Source organism: Lepidothrix coronata, unplaced genomic scaffold (assembly GCF_001604755.1).
Source record: "Lepidothrix coronata isolate B3197 unplaced genomic scaffold, Lepidothrix_coronata-1.0 Scaffold15, whole genome shotgun sequence".
Lineage (NCBI taxonomy): Eukaryota > Metazoa > Chordata > Aves > Passeriformes > Pipridae > Lepidothrix > Lepidothrix coronata.
Window position 1 is genome coordinate 4,391,102 of NW_016690195.1, and position 18,326 is coordinate 4,409,427.

General features: G+C 39.1%; 1 protein-coding gene and 1 non-coding gene across 6 annotated transcripts in view; one reads left to right on the forward strand and one right to left on the reverse strand.

The window, feature by feature from the left end:
* The window catches only part of OXR1 (oxidation resistance 1), a 227,932-nt gene that overhangs the window by 9,512 nt on the left and 200,094 nt on the right, over positions 1–18,326 (forward strand). The window lies entirely within an intron of this gene.
* TRNAL-CAG lies at positions 5,504–5,586 on the reverse strand. The gene has a single exon. It is a non-coding gene; the product is annotated as a tRNA-Leu (tRNA).

Here is an 18,326-nt window from a genome sequence, read left to right on the forward strand (position 1 = left end):
ACAAAGAAATACCTCTACAGTAGGAAGCCTCTGAACCCCAAATTTCTGGAAGAAGTGAAGCTTCGTCCTACTGTTTGTCCTGGTGTTTACCACTGTCTGTGTTGATTTCTCCCTCAGGGCTGGTCTTGGCCACCATCCCAAAGGATGCTGAGCTAGGTTGATCATTGGTCTGATCCAGCATGGATGTTCTTGTGTGTGTTAAGAGGATATTGGGCTAGGCTGCAGATAGGGAGTAAGTCTAATTATGGAGGAGAGATTATTTAGGAAAGGAGGTTAAAGCAATGCAGCTATGCCTGTGATCCATGCAGGGCAGCCCAGGGAGAGTGCTGATATTGAGATTTTGCATGAGGTTTTGTTTTCTTATCTGCTGTATGATATAAGGCTTGTGGGCCCTCCTCTTTGAGGAGGTGTTGAAGGTCCTGGATGCTTTGGTGTGGTGTCTATGTAGCTGTGCAACAGCAATGGGGATCATCCACTGTGCTGTACTGGGGAGAGCAGGAGCTGTCAGAGCATAGCACTAGCACTGGCACTGAAGGAACAGGAAAACAAATTAATTCCAGTTAAACATGAATGTGACATCACCACTCTGAGGTAAGTGTGACTATTTCTAGCAGCAAACAGGTGGTGGTTTGTCTAACAGTAAAAACACAGCATTACCTTTCAAAGGGGAATGTGACTTTTGCAAATGGAGCAAGACTTCAGGACAGGCATACCTACAAATAAATATTGTTTCTTCCAATAATTTGCATGTGCTATGAAAAACACTAGCAGCAGAAAGAATAACAAGGTGCCTCATATTGTGATGATGTCTGTCTGTAGGAGATCTAGATGCAAGCTTGGCTTGCAGCAGGTAGCTTTTTGCCTGTGTTGTCACAAGTGTCTCTGCTATCAGAAACAGCTATGTGTGACTTTTACTTTCTGAGCACCCGTGTTTCCTCATGCCAGAGCTGCCCTTTGGGCCTGCCCCTCTGCAATGTGGGTTATGCCAGTAGAGATCCAGGACACCTGCACTGAGAGAACAGCTTCTGGGTGCATCATCTTTAATACAGTGATCAACTTGCATTGTCTGAATTGATTCCCGTTCATAAAGCTGACATATAATTGACATCAGAGTTAACCATCAATGTCCTCAGCAGAGTTAGTCTAGCTTTCATGTTTTAATAACTCTGAACAGCATGGAGTTCCAGGTAGATTCCTTTCAAGGTAGATTCATTAGGGCAAAAAAAATCATTAGCAACTGGTAATGGATTGTTTCTCAGTAAGATAAACGCAAATTCAGACATGCTTTGAACTGCCAGTGTTGGCTCACTTCAATGACAAAGGGAGCAGGTGAGCCATGGTATCCTGATTATTCCTTTTACTTCTGTCTAAAAAAGAATCTTTGAAGACCACAAGGTGTTGGAAATACACTGTCCTATCCACTAATGAGTAGTAGAACTAATGAGATATCTCAGAACTCCCTTAGCGTCCACATACTTAACATATACTTGTCTGAACTTCATCTAATTCTTTTCAAAGTGGTGTGTGACATTGGTGTCAGGAGAAATACTGAAAGTAGTTTCCATTCTTTTCAGTCGTTTAGTCACTCATGCTGAGTGATAAGATCAGATTTGGGCATCTATTATGCTTTGTGATGAGCATATGAGAGGGTCTCTGCCATGCTGTATTCTCCATTAGTTCATGGGCAATATTCATAAAACCAGGATGAGGAAGGTTTGCTGATAACCATTTGTTTGCTAGAGAAAATTTTATCTGAAGGAATAAATACTATGTGGCAATATCCTCACATGTATGACAGTGCAGCAGTAATGGTGGAAGCCCAGGTTGCCCATAAAATTATCTATTTCCCTGAAACTCCTTCAGGGGAATTTCACACAGGGTCTACCTCTGTTCTCTCCTCTTCTGGTCAATAAGGGCTCTGCTCACAAGTACAGTATTGGCGACAGCTGCCACAAGAAAGAGGAGAATCCTTTTTCCTTATTACCTGAAAGGCTGTATTTAGTAGAGGCTTCCTGAAAGCAAACTGTGCCTTTGGTAAAGCACAACAACTTTCTGCGGCTTTTACCTGCTGTTTGCATTGGCACCTTGAAATATGTTTGTTTGAAAAAGCGTATAGTCCCTTTCTTAAAAAAAAAAAAAAAGAGAGGGAAAAAAAGAAGAAAAAAAGAAAATATTTGCCATTCTCTGTATCTTGTTTACCAGAAGCACTCCCTCATGCACCACAGAGAAAAGAAATTTCCGAGCTCCTTGTTTTTCTGTACTTCTCACCTTGTGACATTTTCTCACAGGAAATATTCACAGCATATGCAAATGTTGAGAGTTTGGTCTCCATCCTTGTGACTAGCAATGGCTAAGATGTATGCAGTTTCAATCTCAAAAAAAAAAATAGATCATGTGCTTCCTTTAATAATGGAAATTATTTAAGTCTGAAGATCTTGTCTAGCTAATATGATTATTTTGGCTTTAAATTGACTAAAGAACTGAACATATTCATGTGAAGAGTCTGAACCTAGCCTCACTAAATAGCTTCAGCTTGTATATGAAAGAGTGCAGATATTGGCATGTGATTATGAAATACCAAGCATACATACTGATATCAGATTTTTTTAAAAATAATTGTTTTTCTTTCCCTCAGATGCCTCTGTAGATTATTTCCAGTTCATCTTGTGAAAGTTTCTGAAAGCCAATTTATAGGAAGAGACTTGTCTCCACAGAACTTCTTACTATCAATTAATGTGTGTTTTGCCACAATTTGGTGCATTTTTTAAAAAGTGACTGTAACCTACATAACATATTAACAAAGGATTTGACAGATTTTTTTATTCTGTTCAGGCCTTTAACTCAGGATAAATGATATGCTTGAGAACAAGGAATTGAACTTTATACAAGGATTTCTTGATGGAATCCTGTGGTCTTTCTTGATGAAATGCTGTGGTCTTTGTTATTTATGATGGCCTTGGATTTGACCCTTCCTCTCCCTCTTTTGTTTTGTCCATTATTATAGTCTGGCTTGGCAGACTGTTATGTTTTATTTTGTAATTACATTGAAAATCCAAATGAAATTCATCTGCATATATTATTCACCCATTACAATGGGTTACTAGAAGGGAAATGCTGATAACTACAAGCTATGAAGAGCTCTTGGCTGCAGACTTTTTATCCTGTAGCTCTGTGCATCCTGTTATGTTGCGGCTGTTTCATAGGAGATTTGCATCAGGGGGTGAAATCCTAGGACCACTGAAGTACTTGTGAACTCCCACTGAAATTAGGGTTTTTCTTATCCTGAATGGTGCCTGGAGCCCTGGAGCCTCTCTCTCTCTGCCCCCCATGCAAGCCTCTCAATGGGCATTAAAGTAGGGTCAGTAAGGGACTGTAGAAAAAAAGCTACAATTCTGAATAAGTATTTGAATGCATAATTTTTTAGTGAATGTTTACTCACTAGTAGTTTTTCAGGATACTTAAAACATCTTAAATACTGTAGGTACATCTGTTGTGATTTATGTGACCTCAGTATTAACATTATAATTGAAATGAAGTTAAGGAGGTTCAAGATTTCAAAGTTGCTGTTTTGCTTGTGACATACAGTGGTTTATATGTATATCTATATCCACATATATATATATATATCTCAGTTACATTTTTTCCACAAACTTTAGCAAGGGTCTGCACTATTAGTTTAAATCAAATTACTTCTAACCCTAATATTGGATTGATACCTCTATAACGTAGACAATATATTACTATTGTAAATTGTGTTGGTGAGACCTGATGATGCTGATTTCAGGTTTCATCCAAAATCAATCCCACAGGAAGATCAGCCAGCCCTTTAACCTGCAACTTAGAGTTCAGGATTACTGCTTTGGGCGGCTGCCTATTGATTTTATTGTATGTTTGGCAGATCCAAACATGCCAGAGTTGCTGTGTGTTCATAGCAGGCAAATGTGCTGCTTTCAGAATTGCAATACTGGTAGAATTGGTGTCAGGAATGGGGAATTAAATACTGATTTAGTTTTAATAGTTCAGGAGGTGAAAGCATTCCTGTATATGTTTACAGCCTGTAGTGCTGCTTGGCTAGTAAGAATGGATGGGTTAACACCACTCCATGGGTTAAAGTTCTGGAGAAAAACAGATACATATATTCTATACACAAGGTGTGGTAGATAAATATTTTGTGTAGGTAAGCAACTTTACTCAAGGAATGTTTGGTAGTATTTGCAGATGGAAGGAATTAGTTAACTTTGTCAGAGTCTGTGTTAATATCACATAATTAAAACACTACCTCAATCTGTTTTTCCCCTGGAATAGTTCGTTAATTCATTTATTTTATCTGCAAATTTATAATGATCTAGTGTTATGTGTACTCAGAAATCATTACCGAGTGTCTGCTGAGTGTTTGCAGTACTGGATATTTAACATTTGCAATTTATGGCACTAAAAATCCTAATCTTCCACTTCATTCATGGGAAGAATGTTCTTGTGACTGTTGTGATCTTGTTTTTCACAAATACTTTGTATTCCAGGATTTCACTTAGTGTGTATTTAACTCTAAATATGTAACATGGAAATTTAATTCATTTACTGATTCATATCTGCTTTTGAGAAGCTTTTAGATTTTAACAAATCAAGAACACCAAGTAAGAGCCAAGGTATTTAGGAGAACAAGTTAAAAGAAAAAGAAAGAAAAAAAAAAAAGGAAACATGCAGCTAGTTTTGATATGAAGCTGTAGTTATAGAACACACCTGGAGCCAAAATAACAGCTCACCTCCAGCAAAAGGGAGAGAGAAGGATGTTCCGCCTCCTCCCTCTCATGTTCTGCTCTACTCACTCCCCTTCTCTTGCCTCTTAAACAAGTGCCAGAACTCTCCAGGTAGGACTCACTCCCTAAAGCAGCAGAAGACGAGCTTGGGGCAGTTACAGTTCTTGCTACATCAGTGAGGAATATAGCCTGGCATCCAGCATCAGAGCTAGTGCAGAAGGATAGAGGGCTAGTGGTGGAGAGGAAGAGGAAACCCCACCAGATTTTGGGGTTGCATTATGAACTGCTACTTTTGGGGTTGCATTATGAACTGCTCCCTGCTTAAGGCTGAAACAGTTAGATCTTCCATTTTAATTTAAGACTCTATTTTTAAATTTTAGAATAGAATAGAATAGTTCAGCTGGCAGGGACCTTGCAGTGATCACCTAGTCCAACTGCCTGACAATTCAGAGCTGACAAGAAGTGAAAGCGAGTTGTTAAATGCGTTGCCCAAATGCCTCTTAAACACTTACAGGCTTGGGGCATCGACCGCCTCTCTAGGAAGCCCGTTCCACCGCTTCGTCACCTCCTCCGGCACAGCTTTGAACCATTCCCGCACATCCTGCCACTGCATAGCAGGAGGAAGAGATCAGCACCTCCCCTCCCCCTCCTCAGGAAGCTATAGAGATTAACGGCATCGCTCAGCCTCCTTTTCTCCGAAGTACACAATCCCAAAATCCTCAGTCGTAGCCCCCCAGAAAAACAGCTGTCAGAAGTGGGATTCGAACCCACGCCTCCAGGGGAGACTGCGACCTGAACGCAGCGCCTTAGACCGCTCGGCCATCCTGACTCACATGATGTTGCTGACGTGGCTGTGTCATTCTCTATTTGTAGGTGTTTTCAGTGATGCAATATTGTACTGTTTTCTACACACAGCAGGTGTCAAAAAATGTTCCAAACTAAAATGTATTTTGTGTTGACTCTATTGTAACTGTAATAACGGATGTTAATTTGGTACATGCGGCTGTTTCATTCTGAATCTGAGTGTTATAATGTTGAGAAAGAAGCAGGCACTGTCGCACATAAATTACATATGCCATGAAGCAGAAATTTGAAGGTGTACAGAAATTAATGAAAATGTGGTATATTGCATAAGGACACTGGTTAAAGCTGATTTGTTTCCTGTAATGTCTATGAAAATCCCCTTGAGATATGTACTAGTTATTCATGGTAAGAGTTTTCACTATGATATTTGAAAGGGGACTGTAGCACTGAAACAAAATATATGTTCTCTTGGTGCGTTTTTTTTCCTAAAGAATTTATGTGCTTGAAAGCTGCATACAGGAAGCTCTAAACATACAAATTTGGTCAGGATTTGGGAGTAAAAGCCAGTGTGAAAGGCAAGAGGTGTACTTGTTTGAGAGCATCAGATTTAAAACCCAGTGTCTCTGTTTGGAATGTAAACTTAACAGAAAAAAAATCAAATTTTGAAATGGGACAACCAAAAACTGACTATCAGAAATGGCAAGTATACCTCTGGCCTCAAAACATAATCATTCCTCAGAACCTTAAGAAGCAATATTTTCCAATGGCAAAAAAAGGCTACAGTCTCTACTAGATTGGCCAAAAATTGATACTGATTTTATTTGGTACTGGTATTGGAGGAAAATCATAGCTGCTGTTTGGAGAAACCAATTCTTCTGGCTCCAGTTTGACAATGTCTTTCTAGCACTGGGGAGCCCAAAGTGCCGGGCCCTGTACTTTGATGCAGTCTCATGGGTACTGAGTTGAGGGAACTAATGACTTGTCTTGACCTACTGGCCATGTCCTTCCTTGGAGATACAAAAGAGTTGACTACACGAGGCCTTCCTTGGAGATACAAAAGAGTTGACTACACAAGGCCTTCTCTTGTCCTTACTTCAGAGTCAGATCTTACCTTGAAAGTTGACTTTGCTTTGAGCAAGACTTCAGAGCAGATCAGTGCCAAAGGTCCCCTCAAACCTAAATTGTTTTGTGATTCTACAACTATGTGCTAAAATTTGAATTGCTGGGAAAAAAACTAAATAGGTCCTAATTTAAATCAAGTCTAAATCATAAAGATAACATTACCCACTGGCTTCCAGACTTGTGGATTGCACAGGAAGGCAGAACTAAGTGCATACCAACCATACAGTGATCTTGGTGAAGAATCTGCCGAAGCCTAGTCCTGGACAGCACTCCTTTAACAGGAGCATTTTTTGGCCCAGAACTTCAGTTGACTGAAGAGTTAACACTAAGGCTGTTGCTTAAAAATCTGTAGATATGGCTAACTTGCTGGTCAAAATGTAGTGGTACTTGGTATGCAGTTGCCATACTGACTGAGTTGAGCTCTAGTAAGTGAACTGGAAACCTCAATAAAAATGTCATATTTAAAAAGATGTACGTATTCCTCACATGTGTTGGCACAGACTTAACTAACTGCCTGTCCATCACACAGTCAAACTCATTGGACTTGAGGCTGGAGGTTGTTCTGTTGCAGGATGTTGGTGGGCTCCAGGATTGTTGATTGTGTTCCTTATCATCCTTGTTGATAGTCTCTCTTATGTCTTTATGCTGCTGCCCAACCAATCAGTCATTTACACTGATGTCAGGGTACAGTAACAGTCAATTTATTTAAATGCTGGGTCTGCTACCTCCAGCACTGGAGATAAAACTTATCACAACATTGCTTGATATGAAAGGCCTTTCTCCCACCTTTGCTATCCCTCCTGTTACTTGATAGCCCTTCCTGGGCCATTGTGGGTTTCTGTCCTGCTTTAAGAAAAGTTTCTCACGAAGTGAGAGCATCTTTTGTGCCATTCTTTCTATGAATAGGAAACTTGTTTTCCTCCTTATGTTTCAGAGCTCTCCCTGGGGCCCTGAAAGGAATACTTACTAAATGAAAAAGAATGGCTGAACCCTGTGGGACCAATGCATCTCTTTCCAAAGAGAAAGGGGAGCATGTTATATGGGTGATAATGACATTAAACATGGTTAAATGAAGACTTGCCTTAAAATTATGATGCCTTTTCAATATTCTTATAACTTCTGCAAAAGGAGATGTGCTTGATTTTACTGGTATCACTAATCCTGTTGTCGGGCTTTTTTTTTTTTTTTGCACAAACAGAAATACAAAGAGATGCATAGCCTCAAAATGTTCTCAAGAACCTGGGAAGCTACTCTTCCTGCCCCCTGTAATCTTTAGGGACCAGACTCACTCATTCATATTAAAAATATATTTTCATCAGTAGCAGAAGCAGATTGTAAGCTAGAAACAAGACTGTCATGTGTCAGGACTGTGTTGTCTCAGCTGACAGCTGTTTTGCAGCAGAACCTCAAGTCTTGTCATGGTCACAGATAGTAATGGGCTTGAATAGTAATAGAGGCTTTGTCCTGAGCCTATTCCCTCCATTCTAGTGGGAATTAGAGGTTTGAGGGGTGCAGCTGAGAAAAAAAGTGATCATCTTACTCTATTCACATGGGTCTTCTTCATTAAATAACTCATCTTCAAAGTACCTTACAAGCAAGAATGCTCAGAAACCTTCTTTGAATTAAGTACACTCCCTTAAATTTCCAAAATAAGTAAACTGCTTTTGAAGAGATAAAGCAGATTAAATGTGTGGAACCCTGTGGCGCTTTTAGGAGATCGGGAATACTAGAGAAGGCCGGCATAGCATGTCTGCACTCTCTGTGATAATAACAGAAAATGCCTCAGGAGCATATATTATCAGCAGGATCCAGAAGAGATACAGCATCTGTGTGTTTGGCAGGGGAGGGAGAATTCCTTCTATCCCCTCAAATGGGTGACGAGTATCAGCTTTTCTTTCCTCCCAAATCACTATTTCACATGAACATGGGTACCAACTGGAGAGCTCATTGCTCTGTGATTGCTGCCTGTTGAGTTGGAATAACTTTTTTCCTTAATACTTTTAATTCCAAGTGAAATTTAGGAGTTCTCCAAAACAGAAAATAGAACTGCCTTTATTTTAATGATCATGTCTTCTGTTCACAAGTCATGGGTATGGACTTTTGTTCCTGCTTAGGTTAAGTCATTAAGAGCTGTGAGCTGTGAGGATAGTGAATGGATTTCTTGTCTGCTTTCATTAGAACATGTCCTGATGAAAAGTTAAGCTCAGTTTTGTTCCCACCCTGTCCTCTTCATGTCCAGTAACCTTTCAGCTCCCTTGAATGGAAGTAGTTACATCTATGACTGTCAATACAGGATGTGGATGGGGGTGTATATTTAACGTGGCTCCAGTGAAAGGTAACTTGACAGCTGACACTGGGGCAGAACTTGACCTACAAAATCCTAATTACTAATTGATGAGTAAGCATCTAACCTGACTTTCAGCTTCCAGCTCAAGTGTTCTAGCAATGAAAAATATCCTTGTGCTTGTTTGGAAAAGTGAAAAAAGAAAAGAATCTGTAAATCATTGGAGATGTGATAATCACGGAAACTCAAGTAACAATAATTATATTTTGTTGTTAACAGTGATTTTATTTTCATTTTTAGATAAAAAATTCCTAAAATATTTGAAGCAAAACTGCACATTTTTACTCTGTTAAGTTCTGTCCTTATTTATAAAGGCAATAGCAAACAACCCGAAGGAACCCGAAGGAGCCTTGGTAATTAATTATTGTTAAAAGAATCAGTTGATGTTCTGATTCCCAGACTCTTGGATGAAAAACAGTGATAAAAGTAGTTTATCATGTAACCTGTGATGGAGACCCTGTGTCCTCTTTTGGCAGTTTCAAAGAAGGCTGGGGCATGGTAGAGAAGTTTTAGCTTAAATGGTGCTAAACAGAGTTTGGCTGTGGAGAGCAGGATGTAGCTAACAGAAGATATAGTGAACGGGGAGCTCAAGAAGGGAGAACCATAAGGGATTATCTACAGTATTGCAGGTGTTTGGCTCTTCCAGATTTTTTGCAGGGCAATAAACAAGCTTTGAATAAAGGACAGTACCTGACTGTGGCCTGGTTTCTATTTCCATGTGATAAAACCACTTCCTACTTACTAAAATTATATGGAAACAGTATATCCCAGGCCTGTTGATACTGGATATTGGTTGTGCTTGGCACCTCCTTTTGAACATTCCATCCTTTCTCTCCTTTCCAGATGGAATGAATTGAGTTTATGGCCATTCACTCTGATACACAAGTGAATGTTGCTTTTGAGATGCAGAGGACAGAGGCAACTAGTGTCCAGCTGATTTTATATGGGCCTATTTGCAATAAAAAAAGAGTGCACTCAGTATAGCACTGCTAATTATCACACAATAAAGACAATGATAAATAACAATGACATTATATATATTATGTGATAAGAACACTAAAATATTGAATCATTAATGATTAGCATATTATAAAGTATGGAAGGTTTCTTAAGAGTGTTTTATGTTTGGAAAGTGGGGTTCATCAGTGCAGTTGTCAATACCAGAGTCTTGTGACTGTGTTATACAGTATGTTAAAGAAATAAGCAATATGTTAAGTGCAAAATACTTTGCCCTTCACTGTGTACAGAAAACAGTAACCCAGTAACTGACAAATATTAGCCATCCCTTAGACTTCCCTCATTTTCTAAAAGCAGATATTTACATGTTTACTTCTCATATCCCAAAGAGAGATAGTATCTTTTTTTTTTCCTCCAAAGGCTTTCTATTTGCATGATTAATATGTTCCTTGCATACTGAGAAGAGGAATATCTGCTTCACTCTGGTACCCATGCTGACTCCACATCGATTGCTCTCCAAATTAACATAAGAACTATTTATGTTTGCAACAGAAAGAAATCCTGCTGGTTTTGAGTGTGGTTTTCTTGTTGACATTTTAGAAACTCTTTCAGTCTCTTCTTAATATTTAGACAAACAAATATGTTTGCTTTTTGTGGTGCTGCTGTTGACATTTCCTAAGGGAATTGCTGAAGATGTTCACAACTTCCTGGCACAGGCATGCTGTAATGGAATAGTTCTTTGCTTGTGGCCCTGACACAAATTCTTTTTAACTGATGTTTTTGCTGAAAGTAATGTGATTGTGATAACTTACGTGAGTCAGGGTAAATGTGAGTCAGTCCTGGCTATTTTGGGGAGCATAAATGTCTGCTAAACTACTTAGTGTTTTGCTTCTTGCAGATATAACAAGCAGAAGGTGCCAATTTATTGTGTGCCTCAGAGCCTCTGTGCTGCACAAACATCTGCAGTGCAGAGCGAGAAGAAGGTCCATGAGGAGCATTGGTAATTGGTGAAGCCTGACGGCCAGGGAAGCTTGTAACTCTACCAGCAGAAATTGGTCAGTTAGGAGCTTGGCTAATTTTGGGGCCAGTAGCCATGAAAAACAATCACATAGCATAACATGCCCTTATATGTGTAGTGTATGCCCCAAGGGTGCTCCAGATGAGACACAGACTGATGTTGTTGTGAGTTTGCTTTTACAGGACATGCTTTTGAACCTGTGCATTGCCATAGCTTTAATATCTGGTCAGTACAAACAGTGTATAATTACAGTAGCAATTAACCCATGACTATCCACTTAAAGAATTTATTTAACCTGTTTGGGGTGAAGGTTTTGAAGACTCTTTAAGCAGGTTGGGTTTAATTACAGAATCCCTGATTAAAAGTATGCAACCAGACAGCCAGTTTAGCCTGTGTCTGTATTAAAAATGCCCACATTGTTACTACAAGAATCAGCTATAGCTTACAATCTTTTAGCAAGACAGTATCTCTTTATGACTGGTCACCATGTATTGGAGCTATGAAACAGATTTTCCTCAAGATACATTGCTTTTTTAAAATCTTTTCAATTGAAAAGCATTTCTGTTTCTGGGATTATCCTAACCTTGGCTGCTAAATCCTCTGCATTTTCAGTGAAATTGTGGAGAAACTCGTTTGCCAGACGGTTGTGCAGTGGCATTTTGGCCATGTTGTTTGTTCTGTTTCCCAGCCCTTCAGCAGAGGCTTGAGGAGAGGCAGTCTTTATTGGTCTGTGGCTGTTCCCCTGCCTTGAAAAAGAACAAAAACTGTCAGGAAGAAAGATATTCATCCTAAGGGTAGACTCCAGTTACATTAAATAGAATAGCAGCCACTTGGAGATGGGACTGGAAGGCAGCCAAAAGGACACTGTGAAATTTTTCAATAGTCTGTCCCTATGCCTGTCTCCCAGTGATCAACAGAGAATGTAATTTCAACCTTCAAACTATTCACTGCAACCAAAGGGAATCGAATGCTGCTCTGGCTCTATTTTAAAGAGCTTTGTAACCTAGATGTGTAGATACTCTTCCCTCAAATGTACATGTTATTCTACTATTGCAGTAAATCATTGCAGGTATTACTACTTATTGACTTAAGTAAATTGTCCTTTTGACTGAGTTGTATGTGTTTCATAAGGAAAAAAATTGACTTTGACCAGTGGATAGAACATATTTTCAGTTAGTGTTTTGATAAAGGATTTCTTAGATGGTCCTGCTTGTAAGCAGAAGGGGTCACCAAGTGAAGTCACGTTTCGAGGCATTAGGGTAGTGATGAGATCAACTGGCTTTCCTTGTAACATCTGTAAAAAGGTATAATTATATGCTGTAACTTCTTTAAGAAAATCTTTCAGATTTGTGTATGTAAAGGCAGATGGCCTGTGACTTACAGGAAGATTACAGCCTCCTGAATCTCCAAAAATTTCAGTCATGTATTTGCAGTAATATCTTTCCCTTCCTTCTGAGAGATCTCTGTACCCTTACATCATTGTATGTGAGGCATCATCAGTTGAACCTGGTGGGTCATCACAGCTGAGGTGAGATCAGAATTGGGTTTGCTGCCACTTGGTTTTGGGCATTGCTGTTCCCTCCCCAGTGGGATCTCTACATATGTCTCCTGAGGGAGCGAAGGAGCTGAGGCCGGTTTAATTTTAAAACATTTCATTTTAGTGAAAGCAGTAAAGTGGGGATATAAGAAAAATAAGAAATTGCATTATGTAGATGGTTCGTTAAAAAAAATCTCATTCCTACCGTCAAATATTTGGGAACTTTGTTAAATTTTGTGTATTCTAATATTTGTGCAGTGCAGTGTTTGTGTTTTCTTTCCTCCTGGAATGTAGAGTTATATTTGTAATGCCATTTTAAAAACCTCGCACCCTGTCCCTTTTTTTCTACACATGATCATAATGAAATATTTGCTTCAGTAAACAGGAAAGCAAAGAGGTGGGAGGTGCCCTCTGTGAGTATGCTTTGGATGTAAAGAAGTAGAGATGACATATGGCTTCAGAAAGACGATCTGTAGGATTCAGGAATTGAAAATCATAGGTGCAACAAGTATACATTCTTAGCTTCCACAGAGTAACCTGCTCTGTTTGGCAGGTAGGTGTCAAAGTAGAGAGGAGGTAAATGTTCTGCCCAAAGCCCTGTCATCCCACCCAGGCCGTGGACAATCCCTGAGAGTGCTACAAAGTATGGCACTTATTATGAAATATATGGGGCGTTACACAAATGTAGAGTCTTGTCTAAAGTCCCCAGTGACCACAGCTATTAATTACGAAGAGCAGTAGTTACTACTGTGAGTAGTCCATTAGCTTCAACAGAAACTACATTGATGCATTCAAGAGTAAAATAATGTCCTTCAGTTTTTGCATTAAGGTAGGAAGGGCAGCTTTCCATGGTGCTAAAAATCTGGATTTATGATATGTTCACAGCTAATGTGCTCTTCAGGCCAAGTAGTTTTACCCAATAAATTTTTAAAAGTGTTTGGTAGATAGTGGAGAAAGAGGCATCTAATATCCACCTTTAAATTACGTATTTAGTAAACATACTAGAATCTAGTATCTGGCTCAGATTTCTGTCTCTCACTGTGCTTGTGCAGAGTCTTTTGCCTCTAAAGACCATGGTCTATGAGATAAAAATAATGACATGTTTCTTGGAATGTGTATGACATGCCTTGCTGGCATGAGGATCCTTAAAATGGACACGTTAGCCATGTCCATCCTGGGGGTTCTTCACTAAAAGAGGGCAGCGTTCAACCAGAGCTTCATCTTACACCTCTTACACTTCAGCAGATGCTGATTACTTCCCAGTCTGTTTTTCATGAAATGGCCATAAAATTTTCTATTATTACTCCTTTCTGAACACAACTAGTTTTTTTTTAAATACTCTGCTTTCTTTTTTTTTTTCTCTCTGTGCAAGTTATGGTAAATAAATGAAGACCAAGAAGAAGACTGAATGAATAAAGGAAGGAGACAGAGAAAGAGAGAAGAGAGGTGAAAGGAGTGGGAAGTGAATGAAAATAAGGGACAGAGAAGTTATATATGTATAAATATTTTGATGGCTCTAGAAAAATTAATAGATTCAGGATTATAAATTAAGGAAAGACATAGCACATCAGAAATTGCACTTTTCAAAATACAGGGAAAACATTCCAGGTGTCTTACATCATAATAATAAGTTTTAGTTACTTCTGACATATTTAAATGTAGAAAATAAAATTGAAGCAAAAACAGAAAAAGGAAAACTGAATAGTGTACTGCAGAATGAAGGTGATCACAGAAGGAAGAAAAGTAGAGAGGGAAGGTTGCCTAAATCCACTTTACTCTAGCACATCTTATGCTCTGAGTCATACTTAGGGCCTCAAACATTTTCAGGAGGTGCTCTCTTAATATTTGCCTCTCCTAGTATTGTTTTGGGGTTTGGAGGGGTATCTTTAAGAACACAAATACCTTCTAAAATCAGTTTATGTTTTTCATTCTTTTTGAGGTAACATCCAAAGTACGGAAGTTAAAAAAATTGTTTTAAAACATTTTGACTGTCTCCCCTTATTCCCCTCCTCCTTCACGGAAACAATGTGGTTTTTTAAAAAGAGGGAAAAGTAAGATTATTTTTTCCCTTTAGGAAAGGAGGCAGCAGTTAGTGTACTAAAGGGAAGTGTAGACCTTCAAAGTTTCAGTAGCTAATTCTCCAGTTTTTTTAAGGCACGAGGTACCGTGGTACAAGTACAAGAGGTCCCCAGTGCAAGAAATGGATATGTTCGAGTGTGTCCAGAGGAGGGCCACTAAAATGATCAGAGGGCTGGAGCACCTGTTCTACGAGGACAGACTGAGAGAGTTGGGGTTGTTCAGCCTGGAGAAGAAAAGGCTCTGGGGAGATTTTATAGTTGCCTTTCAATATATAATGAGGGCCTATAAGAAAGATGGAGAGAGAGTTTTTAACAGGAACCTGTAGTGACAGGACAAGGGGCAACAGTTTTAAACTGAAAGACTTTAGATTGGATATAAGGAAGAAATTTTTTATGTTAAGGCTGATGAGCACTGGAACAGGTTGCCCAGAAAATTGTGGCTGCCCCATCCCTAGAAGTGTCCAAGGCCAGGTTGGAACAGGGCTTTGAGCAACCTAATCTAGTTGAAGATGTCCCCGACCATGGCGAGGTTGGGCTAGACGAACTTTAAAGGTCCCTTCCAACCCAAACCTTCTGTGATTCTATGAGTCTATGTTCCTTGTAGCCCAGGAGCTCTGATCTCTTGAGCATCAAAAAGTTTTCTCTATTGAGAATTAATTTGTAAATCTTTACCAGTTCAGTTGATATTTGGTTGATCTCTTATTTAAAAGACACTGCTCCATTTAGACAATTCTAAACCCCTTCTTAGTATCTCCTCCTTAGTAAAGGTTGTACTGGAAATACCATCATTACCTTGGTATCATGTGATATCACTGCAACACAAACCCCATTGATAGAGGAACAGAAAAAAGTCCTGTAACAGAACTCCTCTGGCGTGACTGTTGTTGTGGAGTTAGACTAATGCTCTTCGTATGTGATTCTCTTGGGCTATATTTTTCTGATACATTTTCTGTTTTTCAGTTTTACATCTAGTATTGCTACATTTATGACACTGTGAAAAAGGTGATAGAGCAATTGAAAGAAAACATCTTTCAGTTTCTTTGCATATCATGTTTGTTGTTTTCAACCTATAAATGCACCTGAGCATTGATTTTCTTGAGTATGGAGGGAGCTCAAGGTGATACTGCCAATTCTGAAGAAAATGTTTTTACAACTGGCCTTACGAGGAAGTTTCTTGATTCACATTTGAACTTTGGTTTTTTATAGTCAATAAAAAGTGGATTCAATACTGTCAAGGGCTCGAATTGCAAAGTCGGTATCTGAGACATTGCTTAAGAAAAGTTCCTGGTAGGTGTTTCGTCATATTGTATTATCTGGTAAAAGCAGGAGTTAAGGAGCATCCAGAGTTGCTTAGCCCCTGGCAGGATAAGGCTCTCTAAAATGATCTCTTCTTAACCTCTGCTTCTGAATCCATTTCCTCTGACATTTTGAGTAATTTTCTAACATAGTAGCTAAATAATGCTTGTCTTTGATTCAGTGAGAATGTTTTTTCCTGGAGTGAAACTTTAAATGTATATTCTCAAAACTGTATCTGGTTTTTATACTAGCATGATATTAATCTTCCTCTTAGGTTTCTCCTGTTCTTAAATTGGTCTCCCATCTATAGCTATTTACGCATTTAAGTCAAATTTACACTGTTTTATGGTTCAAAGTAAGTGGTATTTTGGGTGAAATGGAACAAAAATCCAGTGTGAATGAGCTGTTTTGAAAACAGGCCAAAAATATAATCAGTTATTTCATTAGAAGCATTGCAATGCTGCTTTCCCTACTGCAATGCTGCATTTACAGCCCAGAAAGCCAGCTGTATCCGGGACTTCCTCAAAAGCAGCATGGCCAGCAGGTCCAGGGAGGGGACTCTGTTACTCTGCTGTGCTGTCTTGACCCTACCTGGAGTGCTGCATCCAGCCCTAGGGCCCCCAACATAAGAAGGATGTGAAACTGTTGGAGTGAGTCCAGATGAGGGACACCAAGAAGGATCAGAGGTCTAGAACACCTCTCATGTGAAGACAGGCTGCGAGAGTTGGGGCTGTTCAGCCTGGAGAAGAGAAGGCCCTGAGGAGACCATATAGCACCTTCCAGTATCTAAAGGGGTCCTGTGAGAAAGGTGGAGAGGGACTTTTCACAAGGGCCTATAGTGACAGGATAAGAAGGAATGGCTTTAAACTGAGAGTACATTTAGATTAGGTATTAGAAGAAATTCTTTACTGTGAGGATGGTGAGACACTGACACAGGTTGCCCAGAGAAGTTGTGGATGCCCCATCCCTGGAAATGGTTGGATGGGGCTTTAAACAACCTACTGTCCCTGCCCATGGCAGGGCGTTTAGAACTAGATGATCTTTAAGATCCTTCCAACCCAAATTATTCTATGATTCTTTTTCTAGAGGCTGTATAATTTCAACAAATAGTGTTAAGAATAGAAGATAGAATTATAATATAGGTCACCTATTAGTGAAGATTTAATTTCCTATACGGAAACATAATTAATTTGTGTAATATCGGTGATTCTGTCATGTTATATGAGAACATATTTGCATATATGCTATCTCCATGTATAGTATTGCCTTCAGTGATTCTGTAATTTGGAGGTTCCTTACATAGTGTGTGGGTTTTCAAAACAATATATCCGTCTAATCTTCCTGATCAGACCTATCTGTCTGATTAGCTCTGTGAATATATAAAAATGTGCATCTGGTTAATGTGTATTTGGTTGATAGGGCCTCATTTTGAATGCCAGTTTGAAATACCTGACCTGTACAGGGGAATAGAGTTGTGCTGGTTCTTGATGTCCACCATGTAGAAGAGATTGGTGGGAAATACAGAGAATGATATGTTTGTTTGAATCACTAGAAAAACGAAGAGCAGGGAAAGGATGACCTTAGAAAAGATAATTTAAGTCTCATACTACTTTTTTGTATTCTAGGGAAGTATGTTAATTTAAAAGAATTTTAAAGGTGATTGTTTTATGCCCGACAAAAATACATATTTTTTTAACACAAAAAGTTAATTAACCTATAGAGCTGATGCCACAGAGACGAAATTTCTAGGGAGTTCAAAAAGGCCTTCACATTAGTCAGCAGTAGTGAAACACTAAGGATTTTGTGAAGACAGGGTGATGTTCTTTCTGAGGATTACTAGAAAATCCTCATTGCTGAGGGAATGAAACTTCTGGCTGACAATAGTCTGGAGGAAGCTATCCTGGGGTTCTGCTCATAGGTGCTGGCTGCTTGTTAATAATGCAACCCTTGTTCTTACCCTGGTTTTCTACACTGGTTTTTATGGTGTTTTAATTCTCTTTATGTGAATGGGGCTAAATCACACAAATCATACTAGAAAAAAGTGAGCATAAAGTGATATACCATTCTAAAGCTTGGTCTTCTGCCAAGGTTACTCTAAGGTCATGGCCAAGCAAAGAGGAGACTGCCGACATCACAGTTACAGCCCACCACTCCATCCACGTCCCATTTCTGCAGTGAAAGAAAAGCTTGTTACATGAAGGTCTAATGAGTCACAGCAGCTGGCATTTCATCTACCATAATAACGGACCACAATCAAAACAAAATCATTCATATATTTGTGTGAGGTGTTTATGTACTACTGAATGAAAATTTACTCACAAGATGGAGACATGTATTGCTATTTGGTTTTGTTTCACTTTCTCTTGGGTCAGAAGGAGAGAGTGCCTTTTTATTTAGGCATAGAACCACTTTG